We start from the raw sequence: 19,453 nt of genomic DNA on the forward strand, positions 1-19,453 counted from the left end.
TACCCTACGACATATTTTGTCAGTCTATATTCAAAACAAGTTTTCAGTGTATGAAAGGAGACCTGAAGGAATTAGAGGATTGCATTTATTCTCTTTATACTACAGAGGAATCTCTTAAAATGGTCCGTGGGGAATTTTGAATTGAATTTGTCTAAATAAGTGATTAAAAACAAGTAAATGGATTACTTGTTTTTATTTTCTTTTCTTATTTTTCTTTTCTTGTTGTGATTACAGTTATTATGAACTTGAGAGGCTTTAAAAAATGGATTTACATTGGCAAATTGGTTGAGTCCATAGTTTGGATTATTTCCCTCCTATTGTTATTGGTGAAGTGACCACTGAAATGTGCCAGGTCTGTACATTTGATTCCATTGTTCTCACTACTTTGTCAGTTGACCTCATGCTAGTCATTGAAGTTGCTTATTGTTTCTTCATTCAAAACATAAGAAAAATACAAATTGCTTATAAAAATAGCTATAAAGGTCTATGTTAAAATATTCCATACATGTAAACTGCTCCATAGACTATGTAAGACACCCCCAGAAGCCGCTGAAATTAACAAAGAGCTGTCATTAACTATGGGTCCTAAAACCTTTTTTTTTTTTAAGGCTGCATCCTTGGCATATGGAGGTTTCCAGACCAGGGGTCAAATCGGAGCTGTAGCTTCTGGCCTACACCATAGCTCACAGCAAGGCTGGATCCTTAACCCACTGAGCGAGACCAGGGATCAAAACTGCATCCTCATACATGCTAGTCAGATTCATTTCTGCTGAGCCATGACAGGAACTCCAAAATTATATGCTTCTATTGACTTGCAGAAAACTGATGGATGGTATGGCGGGTTTTTCGATTTTTTTTTTTGTCTTTTCTAGGGCTGCACCTGCGGCATATGGAGGTTCCAAGGCTAGGGGTCTAATTGGAGCCGTTGCCACCAGCCTATGCCAGAGCCACAGCAACGAGGGATCTGCAACCTACACCACAGCTCACAGCAATGCTGGGTCCCTAACCCACTGAGCGAGGCCAGGGATCAAACCCGCAACCTCATGGTTCCTAGTCGGATTCGTTAATCACTGAGCCATGACGGGAACTCCATCAAATCTTTAAATTATAAAACAAATTCTTCAAAATTTTTAAATCCTAAAACCAACTCCAACACTAATTTATCTATTTACTTTCAGAAAAAAATGCTGTGGAATAATCCAGGTAATTATGCCTCATAATCAGAGATTCATAAAATATTAAAACTAGAATAGGTCTTAGACATTATTTAGTTCAACCCTCTAAATTCACACCTGAGTCAGATGCATAAAAGTTCTTGGTTATCTAGCTAGATAGGAGTAGGACTGAAATTAAAATTCAGTTTAATGGGGAATTCCCACTGTGGATCAGTGGAAACGAATTTGACTAGCACCCATGAGGATGCAAGTTCGATCCCAGGCCTTGCTCAGTGGGTTAAGGATCTGGTGTTGCCATAAGCTGTGTTGTAGGTTGCAGATATGGCTCAGATCTGGCATTGCTGTGGCCATGGCTGTGGCCTAGGCCAGTGGCTACAGCTCCGATTCAATCCCTAGCTTGGGAACCTCCATCTGCTGCAGGTGCAACCCGGAAGAGACAAAAAAAAAAAAAAAAAAAACAAGATTTACAAACGGCACATTTCACAAAGCTTCCTACTTCTCCTTATGAAGATTTTCACCAAATGTTCCACAGAAAATTTTACCACTCATCCTACTAGTGTGAGACTCAATTCTTGTACAGTCATTAGAGTTGTTTGTTTAAGTTCCTTATTGAATGGCAAACACTGCTAGCAGAGAATGCTATTACTAACCTCCATTCAACTCATATTGGAGCTACCAGACAGCATCTCCTCAGGGATACATTACCAGAGAGTTAGGCTGGGGTTGTACAATGACCAAGAAGATAGTTGGGGGAAGAGGCTGGAGAGTGAGGAAAGTAAGAGAGACCAGCAATGACCTAAAGGATAACCCCACTGCCATCCCTGGCTCAAGCACCAACAACTTCCTCTAACCTTTGCTATTAAATAATGAGGAATTTGAGATGAAGAATCAAGCCTTATTTACTTTTTTCTTACTTTCCTTCTTCATATTCTAAATATTCAAATCTTAGTACATTTTATTTGTTGAATAAATGAATGATTAGTTTCCCTTTACAAAGTGCACCGTATCATCTATGTCTAAATCCCAGCTCTGAAATACGCTAACTCATTATTCACAACAGCCAAGGCATGGAAACAACCTAGGTATTCACTGATGGATGAATGGATAAAGAAAATGTGGTATACATGTGCAATGGAATATTATTCAGCCTTAAAAGAAAAGAAAATCCCGTCTTTGGAGGCAACATGGATGGACTGGGAGGGCATCATGCTGGTGAAATAAGCCACACATAGAAACATAAATATTGTATTTTATCAATTATAAGGCTGGGGGGGGGGGAGAGTTTGGTAAAACAGTATACCATTTCAGTTTTAAGATGAATGAGGTCTGAGGATCTAATTATAACGTGATGACTAAAGTTAATAACACTGTATGGCATAATTGAAATTTTCTAAGAGAGAAGAAATAAAATGTTCTCACCAAAAAAAAAAAGAGATAAATATGTGAGATGAGTGTTTTAATCAACTTGATGGGCAGAATCTCTTCATAACATCATATTAAATCATCATGTTGCACACTTTAAAAAAAAGAACTCAATTATGTGTTAAACAGAAAGTCTCAGAGATTTAAGATTATTTAACAATATTTCCATCATGCTTCCTGCCAAAAATAAAATGTGATTCAAATGCCAAAATAAATAAATAAATACAAAGAAAAGATGCTTATTAGCTGTGCAACTCCAGGGTGCTCGTTTACCTCTTGCCATGATTTACACATGTGTAACAAGGGATTGACAACAATATTTATATTGATAGTTGTTTTGACAATTCAGTAAATTTAATTGTAAAATGCCTAAGCATCATGTAGCATATTGAAAGTGCTCAATAAATTTCAGCTATTGTTGGTGGTCCTCTAATGGGGAAGGGCTCTGATTTTGCCCCTCAGGGGACATTGGTCAATGCCTGGAGGTAGTTTTGGTTGTCACAACTAGGGGAATGCTACTGCAATCTAGTGAGGAGAGGCCAGACATATTGCTAAATACCCTTCAATGCACTGGGCAGCCACCACAACAAAGAAGTATTCAGTCAGAATGTCAATAGTGCTAACGTAGAAAAACTCTGAGTTGTGACTACTGCTGCTATTACCACACCACTGGTACTAGTACTCTTCCTCCTCCTCCTGAGTAACATAATATTTGGTAAAAAAAAAAAAAAAAAAGTAGGTCTAGTTTTTCCTTTTTCATTAGTGTTGTTTTTGATTATTTTTTGTCTATTTTTATTTGTTTATTTACAATTCCTTCTCAGATTATTATGAAAGCAACTCGAGGTAAGGGGAATTTAATCAATGTCTAATTTAATGTAAAAATTACTGCCCATGGATAACACGTTTCTTAAACTAATCTTACATTGAGAACAGGACAGTTAATTTTGTTAAGACTACCACCAAATCTGGTCAGAATCTTAGGACTTAAAAACAAAAATACTACTTAATGGCCAATTCAGCAGTAATATCCCCAAGGGTCATGAGACCCCATATTTGTGGCTCTAAGCAGAAGCAAACATGTTCATGAGCTGGTGTATTAAAGATGATTTGCTTGGGTAAAAATCAATTCCTTTAAAGTTATTGAAATCACCGATTCTCTACATATGAAATTATATGATTTTCTTCTAATTTTTTAATTATTTGTATATTTGTCAGCTCTGGATGACATTATAAAATCTACATATCGAGTGGCTTAAACAACAGAAATTAATTTCGTCACAGTTCTAGAGGCTAGAGGTCCAAGATCACAGTGTCGATACTGTTGGTTTCTGTTGAGAATGCTCTTCCTGGCTTCTCGCTGTGTCTTGGCATAGCCTTTCCCCTTATAAGGATACAAGTCCTAACAGGATTAGGGCCTCACTCCTGTGACCTCGTTTTACCATAATTACCTCCATAGAAGCCCCATCTCCAAATACAGTCACTTTGAGAGTCAGGGCTTCTGTGAATTTTGGAGGGTCACAATTCAGTCTATAACAGAACGCTCAAGGGATGAAGATAGAGAGAGAGATGAAAGCAAGGAGTAAGAGAAGAAAATTATATTCTACTCCACTGTAATCTTTTTCTCTCTTTGGGACTAATTAGAGCTGGGAATTTTATTGGAAAGCTGTTCTCAATTTTGCATGTTGTAGTTAATTAATTCTGAAGAAAATTCCTTAGGTTTACTTTTCGTGCAGAGCGTTATTCTTTCCTATTAGTCTAAGAGTTAGGCATGTGGAGAAAAATGCTCATATTTAAAAATATGTGCAAATATATACTATATCCACTTTTTTCACTGAGGAACACTGTTCATGTTATTAAGAAGAATGTATGTGAAGAAGTTCCTAGTATTTCAAAAGTCTAACTCTTACTCTGATTTTAAATTTATTTTGAACAAAGCAGCATTCACTGCACAGTTTTGACATTTCTGTCTTCAACAAAACAAAGATTAGATTTGTGGTGCAGCAGAAAGGAATCTGACTAGGAACCATGAGGTTGCAGGATCGATCCCTGGCCTTGCGCAGTGGGTTAAAGGACCCGGCATTGCCACGAGCTGGTGAGCTGTGGTGTAGGTCGCAGACATGGCTCGGATCTGAAATTGCTGTGGCTCTGGTGTAGGCCGGCAGCAACAGCTCCGATTGGACCTCTAGCCTGGGAACCTCCATATGCTGCAGGTGCGGCCCTAAAGGGCAAAAGCCAAAAAAAAAAAAAAAAAAAGAAAGAAAAAGAAAAAGTAAACGAAGAATGTTAGCTGAATTCCTATGATCTGTTGCTAGGAAAAAAACACTGTCAAGCTTTGAATACGATTTTAAATAATCTTAAATATTTTAAGTACGTAAAAGCTCAAAGTCCAGTTTCCTCTGAAATACAAATTTGTTGAAAAACATCAGGGTCTTTTATTTTTGCTTTGTAAGTAGGTTACCAAAATTTCCATCTTCATTTTTCTTCTCCCATCTTGCCTCCTCTCATTCTTACTGAGATAAAGGCCTGTGCTATGTGGATTTGGAAATACCCTAGAGAAAAAAATTCTTTACTACCAGTTATGGAAGAAAAGGTTTAGACTATGTAATTCAGAACATAATGTGAACTCCGTCTTTCAAGCCTGTGGATTACCTCTCTCGTATCACCATGATCTTTCGTGGGTGATGACCAAATCCAGGTGATGAACAAGATTCCTCTTGGATACAGTTCCACTGTTGCCTCTCGACCCTCATCTCCTTCAGTTCATTCCCCAATGAGGTATTTTCTCAAAGAGTAATTCAGATAAACACCTCCCTATTCCTACAACTCTTCCAAACGTTTAAAATAAGATCCAAAATCCAGTCTTCATACGGTACCTCCTTCCCACCATGCTGACTATGACACAACTCTCATCTCTCACGACAGTTGTTCCCTGACCCACTCTGGTTAAAGCGCCACCCCAACACCCACCAAGACAATCTCTAATTCTTTCTCTATTTTATTTTTCTTTGTAGAACAGCCCTCTCTTGAAAATAAATAAATATTTATTCTATTTTATGTGTATATTGCCATTTTCACCCCGATGATAAACTTAGGCCCATTAGGGCAGAGCTTTCTGTCCATCATGTACATTGTTTTACCCCTATGCATGGCTCAGTATTGCCATATTGTAGGTGCCTGCATTCGTTTTGTTTGTTTCTATTTCTATGCAACAAAGAGCCAGACAAATTGCCATAGACACTGAAACAACTCAAATTTATTATCTTGTGGTTTTATAGGCCAGAAATCCAGGCCTAGCTAAGACAGACTGTTTTTCTTAGGCTCTCAGGCTGAAATCAGGCCATCAACTAGATTGTGTTCTTTTGTGAAACTAATGATCTTTTCTCAAATTACTTGACTACTGGCAGAATTCAGTTTGATGTGGTTCTAGCACTGAGGACCCTGATTTTTCGTTGGCGGTTGACCAGGGGCTGCTCTTAGCGCCTATGCAGTTCCTTGTCCCATGTGCCTTTTGTTGGACCTGTCATACTTTGAACTTCTCTGACTTCTCCTGTTGCTGGTCCTGTCACCTGATAAGGTCAGGCCCATCCACACTCAATGGGAGAGGATTTTCAGGGTGTGCACCCCAGGAGACAGGTATCTTTGGGTTCATATACTCAATAAATTTTAAATTTATAAAGTGGTGCTACTATACCTCTGCAATTCTGAAACTGCGAAACAAGACATTAGAGAAGTATTTGATCAGTTTGCACTAAGAAACATTTTGTTGTTGTTGTCGTGGCTCCTTTGTTTTAATGCCATATATACCTTCCCATATCTAAATCTGAGCAGACAATTTTGTTAGATTCATGAATGGGATTAACCAGAATTTGGTCACCAGTTTATGGGCATACGCTTGTTCATACTTAACTAGCCTTCACTTAGAAAATGCAATTTGATTCCTCTTCTTAAACTACTTTTTTAATTCAATACTTACTCTATCTTTTCCTTCCAATAATTTATGATTTTCTGATGAGAATTTAGAAGATATGAAATAGGCTGTCATCCTCTTGACATTTTATTTCATCCTTTATCTAATGTTTTTTCTTCAAAACAGAAAAAAAAAAACCTTTATTCCTAGTATTGATTATGAATGTGTCTTTACCATGACAGTCAGTAAATAGGAAAGAGAGTCTTTGGTCTTGCCAGTCTTTGAATTCTGACTTCATTCTTTATACATTGTACCATCATGAGAAATATCTTTCTTCTACCTCAGCCTGTTAATAAATATTTAACTCAAAAGACTGGTTTGAAGAGTAAAGAAATAAATTGTCTGTAAGAGCAGCACACAGTAGGCATTCAGTAAAAGTGAGATTTCTTTTCACAGGTAAAAAACATAGGTAAGGTAATATTTCCCTAAATATTTGTTTTTTTTTTTTAAAAAAGCAGATTCCTGCATTTTTCCCAGGACCTAGTAGGCTAGATACTCTAGAACAGGGCCCCAGGAATCTACATTTTAAACAAACACCTCAAGTCATCAATAGCACACTGCTGTCTGAAAACCAAAGATAATTAGTTACACAAAGAGTTCATTAGATAGAGAGTAATAAAGTGTATATTAATTAATTAATTTTGGCTGCAGTATGTAGTGGCTTGATATGGGATCTCAGTTTCCAAATGAGGGGTTGAACCCAGGGCAGCGGCAGTGAAAGCACTGAATCTTAACCACTAGACCACCAGGGAACTCCCAAGTGTATTTTTAATATATTTAAATTATTCAAAAGTATTTTTCTGCCATTAAAGATATAATAATTACATAAAATGTCAAGCTTACTTCTTGTTTTGTTAAATTCCAGTACTGTAGTACAGTTCACACCGTACTGAAATATGTATTGCATAATTTAAGAATCTTAATTTTGCTTTTATTCCTATATGTTGCACACTGAAATTACTTTATTCTTCTATCCTCCAATGTCTTGGGAGTCCTGTCTTTGTTTTCAGAGAACAATACTCAAGAAGGCAAATAATATTCACTTTTTGATACTTCATTTTCACATTATAAATACAGGCTTATTTCTATATTTTTATATTTTTGTCTTTCAGTTAGAAGCAAAACAGTGATAGTCACAAACCAAGTATGTCTTAGAAAAATATTTTTGGAAAAAAAAAACAAGACGTGCTTAAAATAGATGGAAGATGACTGGAGAGAATATTTGCCTATTTAAAACCCACATATCCTAGAAAATCAGCTACAGACCTGAGGTTTGCTACATGTCCACATATCTAATTAAACTTCTGCATAAAGAAAAAGCTTTTAGATTTTTCTCTTTTAGGGTTTCACATCTCAAACTGCTATCAGTTAACTTCAGAAAATTGCCTCTCTTCTCTTCTGTAACCCCCACCCCCATCTTGACCTTGAACTATCTCTAGCTCTTATTTTTGATTAGAACCATATGCAGTGATAGTCTTTCCTGGGATGGGAGCAGATCATTGCAGTGCAGCATAACTGAAGCTCATAAAGAGCTTTATTGCCATTGTCCTTTGAAACTGGAAGAGATTGTGTCCTTTCTTCCCACTGTGTCGCATCAGCCCAGCAAATTATATCTTTTCCCCTCGTGAGGAGCTGTATCACCCCCAGATGTGTTTCTAAAGCACAATTTGAAGATAATGAGACAAACACTGGACACAACATGCTGCTGACAGAGGCCGCTGGGTGTGAGCTTATGGAGGGAAATTAATTTGGCCAGAGGCTGCAGCACTGGTTTAGCTTCCCTCACCTTGTGACCTGGATTGTCAGGCCTCCCAGATTTAGGAGATGCCAATACACAGATCAAAAATTATACCCAAAAATCAAACAGCTGTTTTAGAACTTCTGAGTGGCATGTGGCTTTGCTCATGGATGGCAGAACTAAGGGAGGCAAGTTGCTTACATAGGTTAAAGTATTCACATGACTGCTGGGGGTTTAGATTTAAATCTCTCACCCCCATTCATTGCCCCTCCTCAAGTATTGCCTCTTTGTAGTTTTAAAGAACTCAAGGACTTCAAACATTTCTTTAGATACTGCAATTTTACACTTAAAATTTTGTTGTGATATTAAAAAAATCTTGCCTGGTAATAAATATGACAAAAGCTATGTAAAAAGCTCATACAAATAACAAAAATGATCTAAATTAATTACAAAAGGATAGAAAGCACGTAAAACTGATTTAATATTTATTATATACCAGACTCCCTACTAAAAATACAAATTTTGAAGATAGAATTTCTGGGTTCAAATTCTAGCTCTGGCGAATTTACTAGTTGTAGAATTTTATAGAAGTAACTTAAAGTTTCTGGGCCTTAGTCTTATCACCTATATAATGGGTATAAAACCAACTGCTTAGAGCTATTGTAAAGAAGTAATACATGTACAATGCTTAGAGTATTGTCTATGAGTCCTAGGTACTTAAAAACAACAATTATCACCGGTGTTAAATATTAAAACTATTAATAACTATTACCATTACTAATAATTATTAACATTAATAACTATTTTAATTAATTACTGGTAACTTTTGTCATTAGTGATAATATAATTTCTTATAACTACGATAACACTATCATTTTTATTACTTTATGTATTATCTCATTTCACAAAAATTTCTTTCTTATTTCACAAAAATCTTAACTCTGATTCTCGCTTCCTCTTATACAGATGCTTGATCATACAAAGCCCTAAAAGAAAAACAAAATTGCCTGATATTGTATGATCAAAATAATTGGCATTATTGGACAAAAGTGTTTAAAATGTGACACCCTGTTTATACCTCTGAATGTAAGCAAAACATTCAAAAACAAATTTAAAAAGGCATTTAGCATTTACTGAGTTTCTTCTCTGTTTTATACAAATCTCTGTCTTGTATTGTGTTTCCCCATTGAGCTGTCTTGAAGCATATTTTCAGCTATTCCTTTTACTATCACTTAATATATGCATGTGTGTGGGCAGTGGGGGGTGGCAGAGAGGGCAGGTTCCTTCCAAACCTCCACCACCCCTCCAGCAGCATTTTTTTGCAAATACGTGTGAACATCCCAGGACAATGAAAACAGTAAACCAAATAGGATCCAAGCAATGTTCAAAGACAAAGATGCATTCATTCATCTATTCATTACTAAAATGAGTGGGGTACCACACAGTGCTCCAGAGAAAGGCATAAAAGGTTTTCTGCTCTCATGGAGCTTACTACAGAATGGAAAATACAGATAACAATCGATCGAATGAATATGTCATAATAATTAGTAAAGACCTAGACTGTGTGTGATGGAGAATAACTGAGTGCTTACTTTAAATCTAGTAATCAGAAATGACCGTTTTGAACATTTAGGTTGAGATTTCAACGACAAAAAAGAAGGAGCTATGGGAAGATGAGAGAAGAGTACATTCTAGGAAGAGAAAGGAATTAGAGAAAACATTTTAACATGGGAAGGACACGGAATTTTTAAGGAGCTGAAAAAAAAAAAGCAGTATGACAGGGGGATAGTAGACAAGGAGGACAAAGATAGGAAATAAGTTGAGAATTAGGCATATCTTTTCACAGCCTGGCTGAGAAGTGGGGGTCAGGTTAAAGAGAGCTTGATAAACCAGGGTAAGATAGTTAGATGTAAATGAAGGTATATCCACGATTTTCTTTTCGGTGCAAAGGTTCATTTGTGCCCTATATTAAATTCCAGACTTGGAGAATAGACTTGTGGTTGCCAAGCAGGAGGGAGAGGGACTGGATGGATGGAGAGCTTTGAGGTTAATAGATGCAGACTCTTGCCTTTGGAATGGATTAGCCATGAGATCCTGCTGTGTAGTCCTGGGAACTATGTCTAGTCACTTAGGATGGAGCATGATAATGGAGAAAAAAGAGTGTATACGTGTATGTATAACTGGGTCACCATGCCATACAGTAGAAAAAAAAAATAATGTATCAGGGAAATTAAAAAAAAAAAGACTTAAAAACCAGTAAAAACAAAACAAAACAAAAAAATGAAGGTATGAATGATTAGATTTACTTTTTGATTTTTTTTTTAACTCTACTGGCTGCTATATTCTTTTGTATCATTTTTATTAAGTTCTGCATATTAGTGATTTCATATGATATTTTTCTTTCTCTGACTTACTTCACTTTAGTATGATAATCTCTAGGTCCATTTAGGTAGCTGCAAATAGACATTATTTCATTCTTCTTCATGGCTTAGCAATACTTCATTGTTATGTACCACATCCTTTTTATACATTCCTTTGTCGATGGACATTTTGGTTGCTTCCATGTCTTCTCTATTGTAAACAGTGTTGCAATGAACATTGGGTTGTGTCTGCATTTTCAAATTATGGTTTTCTCTGGATAGATGCCCAGGAGTGGGATTGCTAGTTCATACTGTAGTTCTATGTTTAGTTTTTAAAGGAACCTCCATACTGTTCCCCATAGTGGGTGCACCAATTTATATCCCCACCAACAGTATAGGAGGGTTCTCATTTCCTCACACCCTCTCCAGCACGTAAGCATTTGTAAACGTTTTGATGATGGCCATTCTGACTCGTGTGAGGTGATATCTCATTGTGGTTCTGACTTGCATTTCTCTATTAGCAATGAGAATCTTACTATGTGTTTTTTTGGTCATCTGTGTGTCTTCTTTGGAGAAATGTCTAATTAGATCTTCTGACTATTTGTTAATTGAGGTTTTCTTTTTAATTTATAAAGCTGCATAGGATGTTTGTATATTTTGGAGATTAATCCCTTGTTGGTTTAAAGCTAATACTTCTACTGTGGTTGAACACAGACATTCAGGAAAGAGCAGACTCAGTGGTGTTCGTAACTCCTGATGATCCATGTTAAAAGTCTACAGCAGAAATTATATGCCAATGGGAAGGGCACCCAAGGTGGGTCCTGAGCCTCAACACTTTGGGTGCCCTTTGGGAGTCTGGGGCATTTCCTCTATGGGGTTGTTGGGGTATGAGGGTGGATAGATGGTGCTCTGGATGCTGATTCTCCTCCTGTCATGTGGTCCCATCAGTTCCTGTTCCCTGATCCTGGGCACCACTGACCTCTCTATCTTCAGGCCAATTCTCTTCTCTCAACCTTCCTGTGCAGGCAATGACAGCTTTCTAATTTTAGGAGAGGTGGCTGTTCTCATACTGCACATTCTCTCAAATCTCTTGCTTACACACCCAAGTCTCCTGTTTCCTAAGCCTAAACTCTAGGCTCGTAAAACACAAGAACCCTAAATCTATTTCTTTTTTGGTTTCTATGCAATTTTCTCCCTTGTTGAACATGTTGATGACTACACAGAGGAAAGAATCAGAGGGTACAAGAAAACTGCAACAAAGCACACACACACACATATACACAAACACACACACACACAAACACACACTTACACACGCATGCACACACACACACATATCAATATTTCAAAATCTCTATCCCTCCAAACTCACCTTACCTCATTTAGTATCATACATTATTGGCTCCCTCTACTAACTCACTTTAAGCTTGTCCCCTGGCTTCTTTTGGTTTACTTTCATCACACATTAAATGAGAATAAATAACCTTCAAGTCTTTCTTAGGACCAATGTAAGTATAATTCTATTCCAGGTTCTGGACAGAAACTAACGTTTACTTGCTGCCTAAAATCTCCCAAGATTTTGGGGAAAATGCAGATAGTCAACCTAAACTGCATCTCCTACTTAGATGCAAGGATGTTTGATAAAAGGATGGATCAAGATTGCTGGGACTGTACTTGAAATGGTGCATGAGATGTCCTAGAAGAGAAGTCATCCTAAGAGCCTAGACACAAAACATTAGTTGTGTGTTGGGAGCTAGAGGCTATTCTCAGAAGAGCAGGGGCTGGGTGGAAGCAATTCATATGCTAGTACTAAAGGCAACAACTTGAGATTAGAAAGAGAAAGAGGAGTTCCCGTCGTGGCGCAGTGGTTAACGAATCCGACTAGGAACCATGAGGTTGCGGGTTCGGTCCCTGCCCTTGCTCAGTGGGTTAATGATCCGGCGTTGCCGTGAGCTGTGGTGTAGGTTGCAGACGCGGCTCGGATCCCGCGTTGCTGTGGCTCTGGCGTAGGCCGGTGGCTACAGCTCCGATTCAACCCCTAGCCTGGGAACCTCCATATGCCGCGGGAGCGGCCCATGAAATAGCAAAAAAAAAGACAAAAAAATAATAATAATAAAATAAAATAAAATGTAAAAAAAAAAAGAAAGAAAGAAAGAAAGAGAGGTGGTGGGGAGAGAAAGGAAGTCAAGGAAAGGCAAAGGGAGGCAAAGGAAGAGAAAGAACATAGAAGATACATGTAGTAGACTTATCATAATACACATATTATGGAAAACCCACAAATAAGTGAGAAGGGCTAGGGGTGAGAATAGGGTAATACGACTAGATACCATGCCACAGAATCTAGGGAACACACTTTGCACTTTTAAACTATTATTCCAGAAAATTAAGTTTTAAAAGGTTAGGTAACGTTACAAGATTTTATATATGTAACTAGAAAAAGTAGGAAGGGTATTAACTCATCCACTCAAAAATATTTTTTGATCACTGTTTTAGAAATGTTTGGGGCACTCTTTTAGACATGGATGATGTGGTAGTATCTCAGGTAGTAACTGCTGCATGAGATGTCTTCTAGAAGAGAAGTTATCCTGAGAGCTGCCCTTGGATAATACTGCTGATCTCACAGAACCTACATAAGCAGTTAACAAACAAACAAGTAAATATATGATATATCAGCAGATGATGGATACCACAAGGAAAAAAGGTAGGACAAACCAAGTCATTTTCAACTGAGGAAATTTCTCTGTGTGAAAGAGAATGATAGGTTTATCAAACCAAAGTCTGAACAAATGTGGCTGGTGGACATGTGATCTTTTAATGCCTGAGCCTAGTATGTGTTTGCTACATCCTCATGCTTTCAAAGGCTATGTAACCTTTTGATTACAACATTGCTTCGGACATGCTATATTCAACACAGTATGTAAAATAATTTAAGTTGCGGATAAGATCAGGAAGACAATTCTCTTCCAGATACTGAAACGTCTAAGTCATAAATTCTTCCTACTTGAACTGAATTATACCAGCAAATATTATATGTAGGGACTGTACAATGGGAAAAAAATTAAGAACACAGTATCAGAGGTAATCTAGAAATTTAGGATAGGTGATTGAAAGTCAGATAAGAAACAGCTTACATTTGCTTTTCAATCAGAGACATTCTGGTGCCAAAACACTTACTGACATTTCATTTTCCCAAACACTAAAGGAGTCTTTTCAAATGTTTTCTTTAAAATAGTTAGTTCTGGCTCTGGTTCTTCTTGAATTGATTAAAGAGAATCTTGTTTGAATTTGCTTTAACCTTGCAAGTCAAAATATCAATTGTATTTTCATCCCAAAAAAGGAAAAGAAAGAAAGTATACTGCTAGATTTAGGGAACAGCTCATATAATTGTCTCCTTGAAAATTCCATAATTTAGAAACCCAAGAAATTTGAGATTCCCTTTAACAATGACCCGATGCTGGAATAGTAGCAGGACAATTGCTAATTACCGACCTCAAAAGTTTTGATGGGGTATTTTCTCTATCCTTGCCCTTCCCACCTGCAATTCAACCCCTTATCATTTTTTTTTTTGTCCTGATTACACAAAAGCTGAGGCCCCAAACACAGTGTATAGGAATTATATTTAACCATGTTAGACTTGAAGCTCTAATTTCCCATAATGAACCTTCCAGGCCCCACTGTGTCACTCACTAGCTGTGAAATCTTGAATTTAACTTCTCAAGATTATTGTTTCTTCATCTTTAAAAATGATGTTAGTTACATATTTTAAACTCTCTTTAAGCTCTAGTAGTCTTAGGTATTTATACAAACTGTAAGATATTTTGCAGGTTAGGGGATATTTAAATAAACACTTTCTGAGTCAGACAAATAATGCATTTGGATCCTGATTCATCGCCTTACTGGTTGGGTTATCTTAGGCTAGTAACTTAGACTGTCTTTGTTTCATTTTTTTTTTTTTAAATGTGGAGATTAAAAATACAACATTCTTTGAAGGGTAAATGAGGTGATGCATGGGAAGTACTAAGCTTAGCGCCCAGCATGTAACAAAAATTCAATGTTCCCTTGTGTTCCCATGTGTCATGCTTCATTTTTTCCCCAAAGATTCCTGGTAAAATTTAATCATAATTGTGTTTGCCACATTGCCAAACAGGTATGGTTTCTGCAGTTTTATTAGAAAGAAAAAAAAAAAAAGCATTTAGAGGCAGTGTTGGAAGAACAACCTGTGGCTATATGTCAGTATTTTTAAGTTAAAAACAAACTTCCTCTTCTAATGGAATTGTTAGCTCTACAGGTATTGGCTAGGCTTTGGGAAATTTTCTAAAAATATTGTATTTGTTAGGTTTCATTGTATAACGACTTCTAAACTTAGTGGCACAAAACGACAATCACTTTTGCGGGCCACAGTTCCATGGGCTGGCTGGGCAGTTTTTCTGGCCTGAGAAGGCCGGGCTGATCTCTGTTAGGCTCTCTTATGTACCTGCATCCAGCTGTTGCATGGGGTAGCGGGCAGGCTGTTGATTAGGGTAGCAGAAACACCTCGGGTGACAGAGCAACGCCAAGCCCCCTCACCATTCAGCAGGCTTGTCTGGGCTTCCTGACATAGCGGTAGGTGTGGTCTTGCTAAAGAAGAGAAGGCAATCCCCAAAGCACTCACACAGTTTTTAATTTCTGTCACATTTGCCTTATCCTGTTGACCAAGGCTAGTCACATGGCCAAGTCCAGGGTCAGTGTCAGAAGGAAATGATTATGGCCATTCTGCAAAAAATATGTCACAAAAGAACATGCAATGCTTTTCTTTCTGCAGACCATACTCTATAACATATAAATGAAATTGAAGCCGGGTATTCTGGGTGAGAATATAAAAAAAGAATTTAGGACTACATTATTTTTTTTTTTTGTCTTTTGTCTTTTTTTTTTTGTTGTTGTTGTTGTTGCTATTTCTTGGGCCACTCCCGCGGCATATGGAGGTTCCCAGGCTAGGGGTTGAATCGGAGCTGTAGCCACCGGCCTACGCCAGAGCCACAGCAACGCGGGATCCGAGCCGCGTCTGCAACCTACACCACAGCTCACGGCAACGCCGGATCGTTAACCCACTGAGCAAGGGCAGGGACCGAACCCGCAACCTCATGGTTCCTAGTCGGATTCTTTAACCACTACGCCACGACGGGAACTCCTATTTTTTTATTGATACCTTAAAAATACAAGGAATATAAAAATTTCAAATTAACATGGCAAAGCTCAAAACATCAGTTGTGCTTTTATTTTGTAAAACAGGTGTGAAAGAGTACATAGTGCAAGATACTGTTACTAATTTGACAGTAGATATTTATGTTTTTCTAACTTATTATCAAAAGTTAAAATAAGAATAAAGGTAAGGAAGATGATGTTTTGGTGTGTATGAGTCTCCACTATTCTAATAATGTGAGTGAAAACTATTTTAATGATAGACTATAACTCTTAGAATTCCGCTCCGTGATAGAAGCATCTTTTGTTCTAATGAGATGACTCTTGGTGGGCTAGTGACCAGAAAAATCAAACCATGATTAGAAGCTTGTAAAGTTCATCTGTACCCGCCATTCTCTAGAGAGAGCTGAGGGGCTGGAAATGGAGTTAACTGATTTTGGACTCTAAGATGAAACTTCCAAAACACATCCCAATAGTATCATTGTGGAATATATGGAGATGCTGGGAGGTGGTAAGCCTGGCAAGGGCACGAACTCCCAGACCCATCCCCAGACCTTGCCCAATGCATCTTTTCCATTTGGATGTTTATCTATATCCTTTACCATATTTTTTATTATATAATAGACCAGGAAGTGTTTTCCTAAATTCTGTGATCCATTCTAGCAAATTACTGAACTCAAAAGGGGATTGTTGAAATTCTGACTGATAGCTATTCGGTCAGAAGTACAGGAGAAAAGCTTGGGCTTGTGACTGTCGGCTGAAATTCTTATGTGGGGGGGGGGCTGGTTTTCAGGAAATCTTGTGAGAATGTGTCCTTTTAACCTGTGGGATCTGATGCTATGTCCAGGCAGACAGTGACCAAATTGAGTTACACTGTAGGACACCCAGCTGATGTCACAGAAAATTGCTTGGTGTGGGGAAAAAACCCACACGCCTGGTTTTAGAAGTGTTGTCAGTGTGACAGAAGTGTGAGAGTAAAGGAGAAACACAGGGGAAATGTGCTTGTGCGTGTGTGTGTGTGTTTTTTTTTTTTTTTTCCCCCATACAGAAGCCATCTTGGAAATAGTTTTACTCTTCTTGCTACTATTTTCCAATCTACTGTGGCCAAGAGGGAAGCTTTTCAGCCTAGAATTACATACTTTAAGTGTGTGACTTGAATTTCCATTTCCATATTATCTGTAGTACTCTCACTATTTCTATGTAATGAAATGTATGGCTGTGGATAAAAAACACTGGGAATAATTGCTGATTTGGGAATATCTACTTCATAGGAATCTCGTTTCTGCCTATGACATTTACACATGTGCATCTGTTTTCTGTTTCAAATAAACTTTTAAGGTTGTATACCGATCATGAACATCTCCACGAAGCCAGAAAAGACACTCTATCAGGAAAAATATAAACTATTTCACCTAAACAAATGATTTATGATATAATCTATGAACTCTAAATTTGCAAGTTCTCTTAAGTAATTAAATTTGTAAGCTTTTTGGAATGACATGAGTAAAATAAATGACAGACTTTCACTGCTTCATCATGAATTATGTTTTTAACTAATAGCACAGATTTTAAAAAATAACCGACTTAAAACTTTATCATGCACATTAAGTAGAAAGAGAAAAAAGTGTTGTGGTATTGCAAAAATTTATAAACCTGACAGAGTCAGATCTTTAAATGAGAAACATTCTCAAAGATTAGAACATAATGGGATACAAAAATAATATCTGAGGTTATTTTTATTTTTTTCTCCTTTCTAAAAATATAATTTCAATAGAATAATAACAGAGAAGTGAAATATTAAAATTAGAGCCAAGTGATTGATCAATCGATCTATCTATCTACCAGGGTGATCAATTTGAGGAACAAACCCCAGAGGGTAGAATCTACCCCCACACCCTATAGCATGGATGACAAAAGTGATGATAATTGTGCAGTATCACAATATTTTAATAGATCTCTTCTTCAAGGAATCTGTACTTCTTTGGAGCTCAAGTATTTCAAATAGCAAAGCTTAGAATTCACTGGACAGAGAGCAATATTGGATTATTCAAAATTGTACACAGTAGAGAAGAATCTCCTTTTTGATTTGCTAATAAAAATCTAAATAACGCTGCTTATGAAAACTATTTTTTGCAATAAATAAGAATTAGGCTTATACTCAAATTGCAATTATATATACAAATTGAATTCAACTTCGGGGTAAAAATATAGTGAAAGCAACCATGTTATGTTATCTTACACAATAATTTTAATACATTTTAAATTTATTTTGTCAACAATTTTTTAACTTATGAACTAAAAAAAAAAAAACCTCTAGAAATATCTGGGTTTGCTTTATAAATAAACAAGTAAAGACATGATCTCTTTCCATTTCTAGTGACAGGGTTAATTTTGTTTTATACAGTCTTAAGCTACTAAGCTTAAAACAACAGTTATGAAAGATCCCTCGAGGAGTAAGAAAGCATTTTTTTAGTAGATGGGAATGTATAGATATTGATCTCATTCTCTTAAATATGTATGGAATCTGCCTAAATACTTCTAGAGCAAATTTACCTCAAAAATTATAAGATATAAATATTCTACTCATTAATATTTAGTGAGAAATGAACACTCAAAATATTTCATGAGGTAAGGTGCTAATATAAATCTAGGTAAAAGAAGAATTTCCCAATTGCATTCTGCTCCTTGCCATATAGCCTTTAAAGACTTATTAGATTATTGGGAGTTCGTGTTAAGACTATAAACTTTTGTAGGAGTATATTCTAATACTATGGCAGCTAATATTATCTCATTAACATCGGGTCCCATTTATTTTCAATCATGTTATTTTTGTTATACACAACGTGTATCCCTCCTTGGACTACCCCCTCCTTTTGGTTAGCAGAGGTTGTTCTGTTTGGTTTCAGTTGTAAGGAGTAATAAAAGCAACAGGGATCCAAGAAATTCAGTATTTTTCAGATTAAACTTAATCTCTCTGATACACACATAATATGGGAGAGTTCAATCCAAGAAGGCAGGTTCTTTTTCAACATTAGTTCTTTTTCCGATGACCGAAACCATCTGTGGTCATCCGGGTGAAGGTCCACAGACTGGAAATATTTCTCAGGATTTCCCTGCAACGCCTCAGGGACGACCCTGCTCTCTTTTCAGGTACATTATTGTGCTCTTCGGAACTGGTGAGATTAGATGCTAAATAAAAATGCCTCATGATGTGAATATTTAACAAAGAGAACTGAGTTCTGGTTTACTGACATCTAACTTTATCGAAGGAACTTTGGTTTCTTTATTTGTGGAGTGTAGATTATGTGAAAGACCGCGGTTGTTTTACCTTAAATAATGAGAGCAAGCCTCTCCTCTCACCTTTTCTGCCAGAATCTAAAAGTAGCTAAAATAAAGGAAAACAAGTGAGTCCTTGTCTGATAAAAGAAATCTGGCCTCCTTTCAAGGCAATTTTAGCTCCAACTTGTTGCTCTATCATTTCTAAGATGGTACCCCAAGAATGCTAAAAACTGCTATTTTGAGTTATTGCGTGCTAGACTCTGTGCCAAGGGCCTTACATTTTTTGTTTCATTGAATTCTCACAGTAAATTACTCACATTTTCAAACAAGA

The sequence above is a fragment of the Phacochoerus africanus genome, chromosome 7, assembly GCF_016906955.1.
Source record: "Phacochoerus africanus isolate WHEZ1 chromosome 7, ROS_Pafr_v1, whole genome shotgun sequence".
NCBI classification, from domain to species: domain Eukaryota; kingdom Metazoa; phylum Chordata; class Mammalia; order Artiodactyla; family Suidae; genus Phacochoerus; species Phacochoerus africanus.